Raw genomic sequence first — 17,195 nt, forward strand, 5'->3', positions numbered from 1 at the left:
AATGACAAGGAAAAGAACCATGAAAGCAGTCACGGGGAAGTTTTTTAGGTCATCTAGCATAGCAATAGTACTAAAAATGGAGGGGAAATTTTTTATTCTGATTCAAGATTATCTATAGAAAACCTACAAAAAACTGTCAGGCTTGAAGGTGAAATGTTGAAATCATTCCCTTTGAGATCAGATTAAGGATTCCCACAGTATTCTCACTATTACTACTTCTATTCAACAGTGTACTAGAAACCCTAGCCAATCCAGTAAGGCAAGAAAGTGAAAACAATTGGTGAAAGATTGGGAAGAAAATTTTACATGTCATTTTTTGCATGTGATTGTTTGTCTGAAAAATCCAAAAAGCTTCACAGATGAGTTACCAGAATTAATAAATTAGTTTAACAAGTTTGCAAGATATAAGATCAATAGACAAAAGTCAGTTAGTTGTATTTCTCTATACCAGGGTAAAAAAATGGAAAGTTTCAGAAACAATACCATTTATAATAGCATAAAAGTACCCAATATTTTACATTGAATAAAGGTATTCAAGAATTTCACAGAAAAATAAAAACTATTACTGAGGTGAAAGAGTGACCAAAAATAAACATAATGATAATCCATGTCACGGGTTAGAGGATTCAAAATCACAAAGATATCCTCTTGCTCCAGCATGGTGTAAAAATTTCACACAATCCAATCAAAATTCCAGCAGATATTTTGTGAAACTTGAGATGATTCTAAAGTTTATGTTAGAATTTTAAGGGCCAAGATTTGCCCAAGACCATAATTAAGGTATGTGTGCAAGGATAATAGCCAAAATTTTAAACAATAGAAAGTCCAGAAAAAAAGACCTATAGAGATCAACACCTAATTTACCCCCCCCAAAAAATAAATAAATAAAATAAAAAGGCATAGAGCACAAGGTAAATGAAGACCTTATAAATATGTAGTGCTGGGACAAAGAAATATTCACATGGCAAAAAAATAAAATCTTGACTCCTATCCCACACATACAAAATCAATATTCCATTAGCTGTATGTCTACATGTAAAATACTTTTTATCATTTTAGATAATTCAGAGCAGAAAAATAATTCTTAGGTGGGACATAAAAAATCATCAAATAAAGGAAAATATGGATAAGTCGGACAGTATTAAAATTAAGAACCTATGTTCACATTAAGATAACATTAAGAAAGAGAAAAGACAAGCTTTAAACTAGGAGTAGATATTTGCCACACATAATGAAGGGCTTGTGTCCAAAATATAAAACGAACTTCTTATAAATCAGTAAGTAAAAGGGCAAAGCCTTCACAATGGAGGATATCAAAATGGCTAATACAAATGTGACAAGGGCTCAGCTTCATTAATCGGATAAGGAAATGCAAAAATAAAACCACAATGAGATACTGTTGTATATCTAGCAGAATGACTGAAATTAAAATTTAAAAAAAAGAAGGAGAAGGAGAACAATATCAGGAATTGGCAAGGATGTGGAACAATAAATCTCACACACTGCTGGTGGGGTACAAATTGGTACAATTAGTTCAGAGACAGAAATGTGTGCCTGTGCATTAAGATACATGTATAAGATTTTTCATAGCTAGGTAATAGCATCATTCATAGTAGTGAAAAAACTGAAATCAACCAAAGTATCCATTCTCAGTACTAGAATGAAAAAAATAAATTCATACAATGGAATACTCTACAAGAATGAAAATCAGCAGACTACAGCCATATGCAGTAACATGGATGAATTTCACAAATGTCATATTGAGTGAAAGAAGTCAAATATAAAAGAATACATAGTATAGACTTCCATTTATATAAATATCAAAAATAAGAAATTAAACTGCTCTGTTTAGGGATTCATGCTTAAATGGTAAAATTATGAAGAAGAGTAGCAATTACTATATATGTCACAATAGTGTTTATCTTTGGGGAGAGGTAGGAGACAGTCATTAACTATGGGTTATATGGGAATTGATCTAGGTCAGGGGTCCGTACATCACAGCCTAGAGGCCAAATTCAGCTTCCTTCTGTTTTTGTCCATAAAGTTTTATTAGAACACATCCATATCCTTTTGTTTACAGTTGTTTATCAGTGCCTTCACTACAACAGATTTTAAGTAGTTGTGACAGAGTCCATATGGTCCATATGTCTGCAAAGCCTGAAACGTTTACATCTGGCCATCTACAGAAAAAGTTTGCTAAACTTCGCCCTGGGTGATTGTTCCATGAGTGTGTCCATCGAGCTTTATGGCTTTCTGCTTGTATTTTATATATGTGTTACAATTTTTAAGTTAAAAAGATAAGCAGTGGAATGTAGTAATTGTTCTAACGCGAACATTAACAAATCACTGGAAGCCAGCAAGGGGGTCAGAACTCTTGAGGTGTGAGAGTATAAGAAGGAGTGTCAGAGTAAGTGATCTTGAATCTGAGTCAGGAAGCACGAATAAGATTGTCCCAGCTGCCTGAAATGGAGAAGGACATTGGCAGCACAGGCACCAACATGTGCGAAGGCAAGAGGTGTGAGAGAAGAGGGCACATTTGGGAGAACAGATATAGTCTGGTGAGGTGGCATAGGAAGAGTGCTAAGAAATGAGGCTGAGGAGGTAGCTGGGATCTTGACAACAAATGATAGGGGATGTCATGATTACAGCTTTAGAACTGACTTTGCAGAGGTGGTGACTGAAGGGCATCAAGCAGAGATGTGAAAAACTCAGACCTGCCCAATAAAATATTAAGATGATTTTGGCAACAGTACAGAGGATGAGTAGGAAGAGGACGAGACCTGAGGGGGGAAAAGGCAGTTAGAAGTCTGTTGTGTTGCCGGGAAAGGAGCAATTTCAGTAGGCCCCTGCAGCATATGCCAAGCTCATTTAAAAGCCATTTTTGCCTTCTGCTATTTCTGTGTTCACCGGTGCTGTCCTGAACTTATCTCAGTCTGTCCCTCACATCTTGCTCAGTTTGGATCTTAATACATTCAGCAGGTAATCTTTACTTTGCCTCTCAGGTTTGAGACATGATCTTGACTCAAAATAAAACACAGGAACAAGCTTGTGTTCCAAGCCAGGGTTACAGGGTAGCTGACAGGCAGTGCCCACTAGCCAGCTGTATGATCAGGTCACCCAAGGTGGCTGTTCTCTTGTTCTCTGTACCTCCCCTGCTTGACCAGTCCCTGCCTCACCTACACCCTACTCACCTGAATGACCTTCTCTCCTAATCATAGAGCCTAATGAGTAAATGCCTATGTATTAATGCTTGCCCCTGGCCCCAGCTACTGATTGTTCTAATCTTTAGATCAGAGCTATCTCTACTATGACAGTTTACCAAAGGGGCCATGAGAGACATGCTCCTCCGCTGGTTTCCCTGGTAACCCATGAGCCAACCTGATGTCAATTCCCTCTGTAACTGGTAATCTCCCTCTTCCCCTGGGAGCAAAGACTGCTGCCACGTCCTGCCCTCTGTCTGCCTCACACGGTGGAGTGTCGCTCCAGGACCTTGCTTCAGACACGTAAGATCCCTCATCTATTAAACCATTGATGTGTCTGTTGCCGACGCTGGGCCCTCTCTTTGGTCTTGACGCTTGGCAAGTACCAGGCTTGCAGGCCTGCAGGGTACAGCCCAACACCAGCTTTCCCTTTCCATGGTTGGCTTCAGTAGCAGCCACCATCAACTTCTCTTGCAGCTCCTCCTGGCCTAGTCCATTCAAGCCTTCACTCGTCTGTTTCCCATGTATTACTTGGATGGCTACTAAGTGGTGGACATTGAGCTTGGTGTCAGATCAGAAAACGTCAGACACATTCTATGCCCTCAAGGAACTCTCAATCTTGTAGATAAAGACAGATATATAAGCCAGTGAGTGAAATGGAGGGTTTGGGGCTTTGAGAGACATAAAGACATGGCATAGGGAGCACAGAGGAGGAAGTGGTCCATTCTCTTGGGATTCAGTTTTGAAAAGGGATGTTACTTTTAGAAGGACTATTGAGCAGATATTCAGGAGAAGCAACAGCTTGAACCAAGCTACAGAGCCAAAAAAGGTCTGTTGTGTTAGGGGAAACTTTCTGAGACCTTGCTGTTTGCATGGTTGTATTAGTAAGCAGCTGACCATGTACATATATAAGGCAAAATTAATATCTATTCTTAAGATGAAGATAGTCTGAAGAAGATATAAGAAAAGTGAATAGGTGCTCCAGAGGAGGCTAGGTACAAATCAAAGTAAAAATAAGACCCAAAACCCACACAGACAGGTTTTGTCATGGAATGGCATCGTACATGGGAGTTAAGGGAAGAATATTTTGCAAGAAGGAGAGAGTGTCCACATGTGTTAAATGCTTGAGACTTTGTGTGAGAATAGAGAACTGATTCTTGAGTTTGGCGACAGGAAGTTCATCCATGAAAGTCATTTCAGAGGAGGAGTAGGGATAAAGCCAAACTGGAGTGGATTGAAGAGAGAATGGCAAGGAAGTGAAAACAGCTAATACAGAAAACTTCTGAGGAATATTTTTCAGTTGAGGGAGGTAGAGACATGGAGTGGTAACTGGAGAGAGAAGACTAAGTTGGTTAAAGTCATACTGTGGAGAACATTTTTCACATGGGCAGTGGGAACCCCTGAAGATTTCAGAATCAGAAAATTCGTTGACATTGTAGGGTTGAAAAGAGGAATGTGGCAGTAATGACTTGAGGGAGGGGTGAAATTGAGAAACCAGTGAGCAGATAGTCCAGGAATAAGGGGGTAAAGATATGAACCTGGGGGGTGGCCAGCAGGATGGGAATTACCAAACAGAAATTAGGGCTGTTATAGAAGAATAGTGATCTTTGCTGAAAGATTTTCAGCAAAATACCCAAATCACTTACTCAGACAAAACAATAGAGCTGAAAGGAATCGAAGTGTGATCTGACTTTAAAGAAGAAGAAACTGAGACCCAAGAAAGGAAGGCGTTAAAGCATATATCTTACACGGAAAGAAATTGTGTTATATGTACACACATATATGTATATATTTGTGCACACGGAACATAAATATACCTGAGGACATCCCAGTTAGGGGTCCTGGATACGATCATATGAGCAGTTGGCTCCTTGGTCTTCAACAGCCCCCATCTGGCAAATGGCAGGATCGTAGGCTTTCCTCAGTCGTGTCTCTTAGGTGTTCCCCAAAGGGCAGGGCCATGGTACACATCATCAGAACTCGCCGTCTGCTCTGGAGGATGTCAGCTTAGAAGCTGGGTTCCTAGGGCCTCTTCTGCATTTCTGTTCTGTGGTCATCTTGAGTCTCTCAGCTCTCACTCTCTGTCCTCTGCACATCTACCATCCTGGGTTGACCAGCTCTCCTGACACTCCCAGTGTGGTGGCGCTACCTTGCTGTGCTCCAACTCTGGTTAGGATTTGGGTACCTGCTCTCCATCTTGCTGTCACCCGGAGCTACTCACCTCTGAATCAGCTGTTGGTAAGGAGGCACTTCCTTTTGTATTCAACTGTTTTGGAAGGGGAGTTGCTTAGGCTCTGGTGGCACAGCGCTTTAATGTAGTGTCCACTCTTCCCCCTGGGTTTACACATGCTTGCTTAAAGGAGTGGGGGGTGCTGGCTGAAGGCACGTTCAAGGGTAGACTCATTGCCATTGCCATTCAGGCATCGCTGCTGACTCCAATGCAGGGTGTCTGGTTCCTTCATCACTTATGGGGTCCTTCTTTCCCTCCCAATGGCTTGGCTACCCCAGCCATTAGGTAGGTATGGCTATATCCCAACTCCAAGTAGAAACCCCAATAAAGTTATTTCCTATAGATCTTTAAGCTACACATGAAGCCAAGGATGTGTTTAAGCCTGTGTTATGTATCCTCATCTATTCAGTGACAATAAAGGAAGCTTTGTTGGGACGTCTCCTCTAACTTGACACTAGTCTCTACCTAGGGCAAGTTACTTAACCAGTCTGGGTCTCATTTTCCTTATCTGGGAGGGTGAAAAATGTAAATATAGATAAGACCCTTAGAATTGTGCATCTCATTCACAGCTGGCATCTCACCTCTGATCCAAATAAGGGGTGTGTGTATAATCACATGTTTACGTATCAACCGTTTACATACATGCATAGCCACTTCAGTTGGAGGAGACTTACAGAAGCGAAAGTGGAGTTTACGTGAAGATGTTCCCAGTTACTGCCTCTCCTTTCTTTCATTTAGTTTTCTCTTCCTGGAAGCCCGGAGTATGACTGCTGCCTATAGGAAGATTCCGCACTCCTCTTAACCAGGAAAGAGAAAGCAAGGGACATTGAGAAGGAGAGACAGGGGAAAGTTGAATGCTTAGAGCCTAGGATTGACCTGTTTGAGATCTCCATCTCCATTTTGACTTTATCTGCAAGGTTGCTTTGTGCACATGGACATGGTGTAGTGGGAGTAATGAGGTATTCAAAAGGTGGGCTGATGTCTATGGCAGACAGCAAGAGACCCTATGAGGCAGAGACTGAGTAAAAAGAATCAGTATGTAAAACAGCATCAGATAGACTCATCTGGAGCTTACTTAGCAGGAGGAAGATGGATACAGTCAGATCTCTAGGTAGAATGGAGAAGTGTTATAAAGTACGGACACTCAGCTTTGTATTTATTAACCCTCAGAGGGATGAAGATCAAAAATTCAAAATTGGACCAGTTTTGTGTGTGTGTGTGTGTGTGTGTGTGTGAGAGAGAGAGAGAGAGAGAGAGAGAGAGAGAGATAGAGAGAGAGAGGAGGGTGGGGGACAAGCTGAACAAGCTGGGGTGATCCCATCCTTTAAGGTATGGCTAAGACAGATAAAAAGCACCATATCTAATTGTGGAAATTCTAAATCACTCCCTAAGATTTCTGTAAATTGCTAGAAGGGTGTGTGTCTCCCGGGACCCCCACTGACCACACTTCTACTTCCACCGAATGCATCCATTTTATAGATCTTCTCCACACCCTGTTTACCAGCCTGCCTAAGCTGGGATTTGGTTTTGCCTCCGAGCTGCTGTATGACTTTGGACAAATTACTTAAGCTCTCTGTGCTGTTGATGCCTCACTTACAAAATGGTGGAAACACTGCTGCTTATCGATTTGCCTTGAGTTTATTAAATTAATGAATTACCATAAAACACGTAAATGCTTTAATGTATGTAAAGAGCTTAGAACACCACTTGGATACGATAAGCTTTTTTACAATATTGTAATTATGCTGACCTGATATTAGGCATCAAACCAGATTTTGAGCTCAGGGTCTCTTCTTTCTTTTCACCCAAAACAGCCCTACTCAAAATGTTGTGTGCATGCATGTGTGTGCAGGAGACTTTACAAAAGACTGGGGAGATGATGGAATTTGCATTTCATTTGTAACAACTTACAAACCAACAGCTTACAAGTTCAGAGTATACAATTCTGCTTCTCTAAGGTCCTCACACATCTCCAGTTCGATGTGAGTCCTCTCAGTCTCCACTCATCCCACATTTCTAATCTTAATGAATGTGAGTAATTTTTGCTATCTGTTTTTTCATCTTTAGCTCTACTGACCTATGCCCTCAGGGTCTCCTCATCCACCCTCAACCTGTTTATCAAGAATTTTCTTAAGCATGAGTATTTCCTTCTTCTATAAGCATATATCAGGCAGTAGACAGTTTCTAATGGTTCTCATGAATTCTTAGATACTGAAGTATGTTGAAAGCAATCTGATTCACTATTTTATCATTTGAGGCAACAGTGGGGCTGTAGGTTTTCTGTAAATCTACATTTTCACACCTCAGGCTGCAAAACTAATACAAGAGACTCTGAGCCCATAGAGAGCAGAGATTGAATCTGTCATCTTTTTATCTGCAGCAAACCCCAATAGGTGACTCAGACATTGATGGACACTTGTAATTTATTGTCTATATCTTTTCAGTAGGAATGAAATACCTTCTTCTGGGAGAAGGCTTCAAGCCTGGTATTGCAGTTACTGGGTGTAAAGTTGCGGAATTTCTTCTCTACCATCATGGTAAAGCAAATGGGCTTAGCTAGGTACCAAAGAGACCCAAATGATATTTATTCCATGGCATAATCCCAGGATCTTTTAAACACCATGAGTAATTCCCATTCTCCTCACTCCACAGAACTTGACATCTAACTTTCTGTTATTGCAATAATTCCTCTTGGTATTCTGTTTCTTCTGTGGAATAGTAAATAATTTTAAATTGTTACCAAATTTAACAGTTTGACCACAGTTATTCCTCTAGTGGGATATTCCTAGCAGAAGAAAGAATTGGGAGAAGTGGTTTCTAAAAGGGAGAGGTGAGGGCTTCCCTGGTGGCACAGTGGTTGAGAATCTGCCTGCTAATGCAGGGGACACGGGTTTGAGCCGTGGTCTGGGAAGATCCCACATGCCGTGGAGCAACTAGGCCCGTGAGCCACAACTACTGAGCCTGCGCGTCTGGAGCCTGTGCTCCGCAACAAGAGAGGCCGCGATAGTGAGAGGCCCGCGCACCGCGATGAAGAGTTGCCCTCGCTTGCCACAACTAGAGAAAGCCCTCGCACAGAAACGAAGACCCAACACAGCCAAAAGTAAATAAATAAATAAATAAATAAAATAAAGTAACTGTACCATTAAAAAATAATAAAAAAATAGAAGGGATAGGTGACATTCTTTTCTGTACATACATATTATCTTCCAAAAGACAGATATTCCTTCTGTTTCCTATACAATTTTGTTTAAAGTATATTTGTAATAAAGACAGTGACTTTGTTTTTTTTATGTTTGACTGATATCTTTTAAGGTCCACCTCTCTCTTTCCTCTCTGTCCCATATATGGACAAGCTGATAAGAAAGCCCAGGTAGTCTTTCTTTTGTGCATGTGACAGTTCAAATCACGCACAGGAACCCTTGCTCTAGACACCCTTCCTGAAGCAGGCTGGGCCTGGGACCCTTTGCTGCAGTGTTGCAATGCTTGCAGGTGGACAAACATCTCCTCAAGCTACAAAATACAAAGAAACTATAAGGGACTAAAAATAACTGCATGCATGTGCAGTTGGGGCAAATTATGGACAACAAGATACAAAAGGACCAGAAAAACCCAACTGCCACTTCTGAAGAGCTGGAAGCAAAAACAGGGTGTCAGGAGCAAAAGCAGGGTACTGCGCAAGCCCCCTGCACTCAACACCACAAAGGGGGTGGGCCGCCCTCTGGCCTGACCCCTGGGCACACTCCTACCCTCACCCCATACAAGGAACCAACTCGTGCCTCCCCCTCCCCCCACCTGGGAGTGAGCAAGGGAACCTGTTACTTATTTTCCAGCCTTGCCTGAATTTATCTGGCCTCTGACCAATTTCTGTTGATTGGGGAAGGCCAAGAACTCTGGTCAGTATCATCCCTAGTCACCATAAAAACCCCAAGTCAGTCTTCTTTTCCTGCTCTCTCAAGCCATTTTGGGGCCTGCTTGGGAGCCACCCTGCTCTTCCCAGAAAGTCTCATTTTATGAGTAATAAATCTTCTCATACTTTCTTGGGGTGTGTGTGCATGTGTGTGCGTGTGTGTGTGTGTGTGTGTGTGTGTGTGTGTGTGTGTGTGTGTGTACGTCCAAACCAGACTTTGAATAGGTGTTCATCCTACCCCTACAGTGTCTCTGCAGCAACTTTATTAAATATTTAATGCATATGAGAGAATATATGTTTAAAGTATCAAAGCAGCAATTTTAAAAAGTTCTAGACCTGTCATTTAACCTCAAAAATAGAACATTACCCATATATTTGAAATGCTTTTATTTGATTTCATGCCTTACACTCTATAAACCAATCCCCACCCCAACTCACCAGGGTATTAATTACCCCAGGTATTTGATTGTTTACCACTCCCCTTATTTTATTTTTACACTTTATCCACAGATATAAGTATTCCTAAATTACATATTTTTGTTTTACATGTTCATCTACTCAATATAGACAAAGTCATACTGTATATACGATTTGGGTATTTTTTTCCTCAATATTATATTTGAAAGTTTTGTTTATATTGGTTCAAGTAGCTGCATGCATTAATTTTCTCTACTATACTGCATGTCCATTGTATGACTATATTACAAGTGATTTATGGATTCTTCTTTCAGTGGACATTCGGATTTTTCCCCTATTTTTTGAACTTATATGTAATATTGCTGTGAACATTCTTGTACATAAGCTCTGGTAAAAATGTGCAAGAGTTTCTGCAGCATGTATGCCCAGGAGTGGAATGTCTGGGTCATACAATATCCAGTTTTAACTCTGTTTGAGGATGACAAATTGATTTCCAAAGTGGCTGTAAAAATTTACATTCCAATTTCAAATTTTCGTTCAATCTCCAAATATAACTATTTGGATAAACAATTTTCCCAGCAGCATTTATTGGAAGGTTCTTAACCCACTGATCCATATTGTCACCTCTGTCATAAATCAAGTTTGCATATATAAGTTGTCTGTTTCTGAGATCTCTATTCGGATCTATTTATTAGTCTCTTTTTGTCTGTTTCTGTATAATTTGGGCTTATGAATATAGCTTAGTCATAAGCCTTGATATCTAATAGAACAAGACTCCCACTTTATTCTTTTTATTCAGGAGTTTCCTAACTATTCTTGCTCCTTTGTTCTTACATAGAAATTTTAGAAACAGCTTATTGAGCCACCAACCAGAACACAACAGACAAAACTTATTATTAGGCTTTTGAGGATTGAATTGAATCTATGAATCAATTTGTGGAGAACCGACGTCTTTGCAGTATTGAGTCTACCTATATATGCACATAGCATAACTCCTCATTTACAGAAGTCTTCTTCAGCATCCTTTAAGAAACTATTACAGTTTTTCCCAGGAAGGGCTTGCCAGGAGGTACTTGGCCCAAGATTTCTCGTGTAGTTATGTAATTTCTCCCCTAATAAAAAACTTGATTATCTCCTTTCTGCTTTTGTAAAATTTATTCTGTATTTTTCCCCTAATGTCTAAAGTTGGAACGCTTAGTTCATTAATTTTGAGCCTCTTTTGTGCTTAGTTAGGAATATACAATTATCTGTTTCCCTCAAAGTAAGACTTTAGCAGTATCTCACAAGTATTGAATATGAAATTCTTTATCATTCAGTTCTAAGAAATTTTAGAAATTTTCTGATTTCTATTATGACTTTTTTGGCCTGCAAATACATTTTTAAATTTCTAAACACATGGAAGTATTTCTATTTGTCTTTTTGTTATTGATTTTTAACTTAATTTTATGGTTGTTGAGTAAGTATTCTGTATACCAGTTTTTTGAAATTTCAGGGGACCTGTTTTATGCAGTATCATAAAGATTTTGAGCTTGAAAAGAACGTATATTCTGTAGCTGTTGACTGCAGTGTCCTGTATATGTCCTTTTCACTGAGCTTGTTAATTGTGTCGCTCAGAGTTTTTATATCCCCCCGTTTTTTGGTCTGTTTAATTTACTCTGAAAAATTAGTTAAAATCCTCCTTTTTGCTGGTGAATTTGTCCATAGATTTTGAGGCTATGTTATCAAGTGCATAAAGTTTAGAATTATTATATTTTCATGATGAATCGAAGCTTTTATCATTATGCATTGACGATCTTTATTTCTAGAAATGCTTTTTGCTTTGAAGTATATTTTGTATAATATCAGTATGGCTCCATCAGATTTCTTTCTTTCTTTTTTATACCAGATTTATTTGTGTAGTATTTTCCCTATACTTTGACTTTCTCTGCCCCTATGTTTTAGATGAGGCACTTATGAAGAGCATAGAGTTGGACTGTTTTTGTTGTAGTCTGACAATATTTGACTACTAATTGCGTAGTTTAGACAATTTCCATTTATTGGAATCAGTTTTTTTTTAATTTATTTATTTATTTTTGGCTGCATTGGGTCTTCGTTGCTGCATGCGGGCTTCTCATTGTGCTGGCTTCTCTTGCTGCAGAGCACAGGGTCTAGGCACGCGGGCTTCAGTAGCTGTGGCACACGGGCTCAGTAGTTGTGGCTCGCGGGCTCTAGAGCGCAGGCTCAGTAGTTGTGGCACACGGGCTTAGTTGCTCCGTGGCATGTGGAATCTTCCTGGACCAGGGATTGAACTTGTGTCCCCTCCATTGGCAGGCAGATTCTTAACCACTGTGCCACCAGGGAAGCCCTGAATCAGTTTTATATTTGGTATGGTAGATTATTTTATTATCAAAATATTCACTGACACTTCCTAACAGCTCCTCCTTACAAGGCCCCTCTCTTCCAGGCCTATCCCTGTTAAAGTATTATACTTCTGAGGCTATTAACATCTAAGCCCATTAACGGGCTTGACCATGTGATTTTATGTATTTATTTTAATTTTATTTTTTTTTATACAGCAGGTTCTTATTAGTTATCCATTTTATACATATTAGTGTATATATGTCGATCCCAATCTCCCAATTCATCCCATCACAAACCGTCCCCCCTGTTTCCCCCCTTGGTGTTGATATGTTTGTTCTCTGCATCTGTGTCTCTATTTCTGCCTTGCAAACCGGTTCATCTGTACCATTTTTCTAGATTCCACATATATGCGTTAATATATGATATTTGTTTTTGTCTTTCCAACTTATCACTCTGTATGACAGTCTCTAGGTCCATCCACATCGCTACAAATGACCCAATTTCGTTCCTTTTTATGGCTCAGTAATATTCCATTGTATATATGCACCACAACTTCTTTATCCTTTCTTCTGTGGATGGGCATTTAGGTTGCTTCCATGACCTTGCTATTGTAAATAGTGCTTCAATGAATATTGGGGTGCATGTGTCTTTCTGAATTACGGTTTTCTCTGGGGATATGCCCAGTAGTGGGATTGCTGAGTCATATGGTAATTCTATTTTTAGTTTTTTAAGGAACCTCCATACTGTTCTCCATAGTGGCTGTATCAATTTACATTCCCACCAACAGTGCAAGCGGGTTCCCTTTTCTCCACACCCTCTCCAGCATTTGTTGTTTGTAGATTTTCTGATGATGCCCATTCTAACTGGTGTGAGGTGATACCTCATTGTAGTTTTTTTTTTTTCAGAAATTCAAAAATGGTCTTTTACTATCCACAATTAAAAATTAATCTTGTAATAATTTATACTGGAAAAGAATCTGAAAAAGAATACATATATACATATAACTGAATCACCTTGCTATACACCTGAAACTAACACAACATTGTAAATCAACCACACCTCAATGAAAAAATAGTAAGTTTCAAGAGAAAATATTTTAGCATTTAATGTCTTAGTATTAATTAACATCTACTGATTCAAAAGTTAAAAAGTATGTCCCATTAAATGTATGCACTTGAATTATTAAGAAAAACCCTTGGAATTACAATAAAATACTCAATATTTTGCCCATTATGTAATTAGGTAAATAGAATTATGACAAGGTCAATAATTAGTGATTAGTAATATGCCAAAATAATTTCATACATGTATAAATATATCAAAATCTCTTCTAGTTTAATTGTCCTCAGAAACCTAAGAATACCACTCAATCATCATTTTACTTGTCATTTTCATCAGACACCATTCTTTTTGATTTTGTATTCTACTGAATACATCTTTCCCTGATTACTTTTGTTCTACTGAAAAGAAAAATAAAATCGTTTTCTTGGAAACAAAATGAAGTCTAAATTAATTCAATAGCTACTGAAATTTCACCTGAAATTTTAAACAGCTACAAATCCACATTATCTTTAATATATAGCTAGTACACAATAAAAATTAAAGAGGCTATTTTGGGAAAGTTGATGCAAGGAGAAAAATTGATTAAAGTATATTCACTGAAAGTCCTGTCATCAACATTTTTATTTAGTTTAGTAAATGCTAGAATATAAATACATAACAATATGTTCTTTCTTATCATGGGTAGTCTTTTTTTTTTTTTTTTTTGCGGTACACGGGCCTCTCACTGTTGTGGCCTCTCCCGCTGCAGAGCACAGGCTCCGGACGCGCAGGCTCAGCGGCCACGGCTCACAGGCCTAGCCGCTCCGTGGCACGTGGGATCCTCCCGGACCGGGGCACGAACCCGTGTCCCCTGCATTGGCAGGTGGACTCTCAACCACTGCGTCACCAGGGAAGCCCTCATGGGGAGTCTTTTATATAACTAAATTTCATGGCCAACATTTTACATAACAAAACAACACAGAAGAAAAATCTGTAAATTATCAGAAATGGGGCAAGGACATCAGAAAATAATGCACTTTATATAAATTATAGAGGACAGTTACAATGAAAACCCATTATTTTCCTCTCTAACTGAATTTTACAAGATAAAGTCATCACGTATTATTCTGCGCACTGCTAAGAGTGCATAAACACTGTGGATTTTTCAGAAGACAGTGGTCAAAGACAAATGTTATCTTGATGACCTATATTGTTCTCAGTTCTTAACTGGAGTTGAGCTTCCTTTCATAGTCTTCTTTAGGTGATAGTAGTTTGGCAAGATTTTCAACAGGAAATCCAGTTGTAGTGTCTGGGGCTGTGGCCGCTCAGTCTGTACCCGATGAAGGCAGCCTGCACCATAAATCACTGTGTTCTCAGGGATGACTTCAAATGTGTTCAGGTTGCAACAGGCCCCAATGATGCAACCACTTGTCAGTATTAACGTTTCTGCCTACATATGCAATTGATTCAATAATATTATTATGTCCTATTTTCATGGCTTGGAAATAACAACCAACTTCAAACACATTATTTGTGCCAATGATCATAGGTTTGGGCTCTGAATCTGCTGCAACAGAGTGAGAATTTATGATGAGCGCCTGTTCTTCTATTACGTTACCTTTGCCAATCACTATGGGCCCGGCTTCCGCAATGATTTGTGCTTTAGGGTGGATCACTGTCCTGGGTCCTATAGTTACATCACCCCTGATTTCACTCTGTACACACACAACTGCTCCAGGTGCAATCTTCACACTTTTTTGAGTCTTTTCCGACATGGTTCGGGCCCTGTCTCCTCATTGTAGTTTTGATTTCATTTTTGTAATAATTAGTGATGTTGAGCAGCTTTTCATGTGCTTCTTGGCCATCTGTATGTCTTCTTTGGAAAAATGTCTCTTTAGGTCTTCTGCCCATTTTTGGATTGGGTTGTTTGTTTTTTGTAATATTGAGCTGCATGAGCTGTTTATGTATTTTGGAGATTAATCCTTTGTCCGTTGATTCGTTTGCAGATATTTTCTCCCATTCTGAGGGTTGTCTTTTCATGTTGTTTATAGTTTCCTTGGCTGTGCAAAAGCTTTTAAATCTCATTAGGTCCCATTTGTTTATTTTTGTTTTAATTTCAGTTACTCTAGGAGGTGGGTCAAAAAAGATCTTGCTGTGCTTTATGCCAGGGTGTTCTTTCTATGTTTCCCTCTAAGAGTTTTATAGTGTCTGGCTTTACAGTCTTTAATCCATTTTGAGTTTATTTTTGTGCATGGTGTTAGGGAGTGTTCAAATTTCATTCTTTTACATGTAGCTGTCCAGTTTTCCCAGCACGACTTATTGAAGAGACTGTCTTTTCTCCGTTGTATATCTTTGCCTCCTTTGTCATAGATTAGTTGACCATAGGTGTGTGGGTTTATCTCTGGGCTTTCTATCCTGTTCTATCGATCTATATTTCTATATTTCTCCAGCACCATATTGTCTTGATTACTGTAGCTTTGTAATAAAGTCTGAAGTCAGGGAGTCTGATTTCTCCAGCTCCATTTTTTTCCCTCAAGACTGCTTTGGCTATTTGGGGTCTTTTGTGTCTCCATACAAATTTTAAGATGTTTTGTTCTACTTCTGTAAAAAATGCAGTTGGTAATTTGACAGGGATTGCACTGAATCTGTAGATTGCTTTGGGTAGTGTAGTTATTTTCACAATATTGATTCTTCCAATCCAAGAACATGTTATATCTCCCCATCTGTTTGTGTCATCTTTGATTTCTTTCATCAGTGTCTTATACTTTTCTGAGGACAGGTCTTTTACCTCCTTATGTAGGTTTATTCCTAGGTATTTTATTCTTTTTTTGCAATGGTGAATGGGATTGTTTCCTTAATTTCTCTTTCTGAGCTTTCATTGTTAGTATAGGAATGCAAGAGATTTCTCTGCATTAATCTTGTGTCCTGCAACTTTACCACATTCATTAATTAACTCTACTAGTTTTCTGGTGGCATCTTTAGGATTATCTATGTATAGTGCCATGTCATCTCAAACAATGACAGTTTTACTTCTTCTTTTCCAATTTGTATTCCTTTTAATTCTTTTTCTTCTCTGATTGCCATGGCTAGGACTTCCAAAACTACGTGGAATAATAGCGGCGAGAGTGGACATCCTTGTCTTGTTCCTGATCTTAGAGGAAATGCTTTCAGTTTTTCACCATTGAGAATGATGTTTGCTATGGGTTTGTCATATATGGCCTTTATTATGTTGAGGTAGGTTCCCTCTGTGCCTACTTTCTGGAGAGTTTTTATCATAAAGGGTGGTGAATTTTGTCAAATGCTTTTTCTGCATCTATTGAGATGATCATATGGTTTTTATTCTTCAGTTTGTTAATATGGTGTATCACATTTATTGATTTGCATATATTGAAGAATCCTTACATCCCTGGGATAAATCCCACTTGATCATGGTGTATGCTCCTTTTACTTTTTTTTCTTTTTCTTTTCTTTTTCTTTTTTTTTTGCGGTACGCGGGCCTCTCACCGTTGTGGCCTCTCCCATTGCGGAGCACAGGCTCTGGACACTCAGGCTCAGCGGCCATGGCTCACGGGCCTAACTGCTCCGCAGCATGCGGTATCTTCCCAGACTGGGACACGAACCCGTGTCCCCTGCATCGGCAGGTGGACTGTCAACCACTGCGCCACCAGGGAAGCCCTCCATTGTATATATGTACCACATCTTCTTTATCCTTTCTTCTGTGGATGGGCATTTAGGTTGCTTCCATGACCTGACTATGGTAAATAGTGCTGCAATGAACATTGGGGTGCATGTGTCTTTCTGAATTATGGTTTTCTCTAGGTATATGCCCAGTAGTCGAATTGCTGGGTCATATGATAATTCTATTTTTAGTTTTTTAAGGAACCTCCATACTGTTCTGCATAGTGGCTGTATCAATTTACATTCCCACCAACAGTGCAAGCGGGTTCCCTTTTCTCCACACCCTGTCCAGCATTTGCTGTTTGTAGATTTTCTGATGATGCCCTTTCTAACTGGTGTGAGGTGATACCTCATTGTAGTTTTGTGTTTTTTTTTTAACATC

The 17,195-nt window shown here is 39.3% G+C and overlaps 1 pseudogene; it reads right to left on the reverse strand.

The window, feature by feature from the left end:
* Positions 1 to 14,351: 14,351 nt before the first annotated feature.
* LOC136119243 (dynactin subunit 6-like) lies at positions 14,352 to 14,910 on the reverse strand (annotated as a pseudogene).
* Positions 14,911 to 17,195: the final 2,285 nt, after the last annotated feature.

Source organism: Phocoena phocoena, chromosome 2 (assembly GCF_963924675.1).
Source record: "Phocoena phocoena chromosome 2, mPhoPho1.1, whole genome shotgun sequence".
Lineage (NCBI taxonomy): Eukaryota > Metazoa > Chordata > Mammalia > Artiodactyla > Phocoenidae > Phocoena > Phocoena phocoena.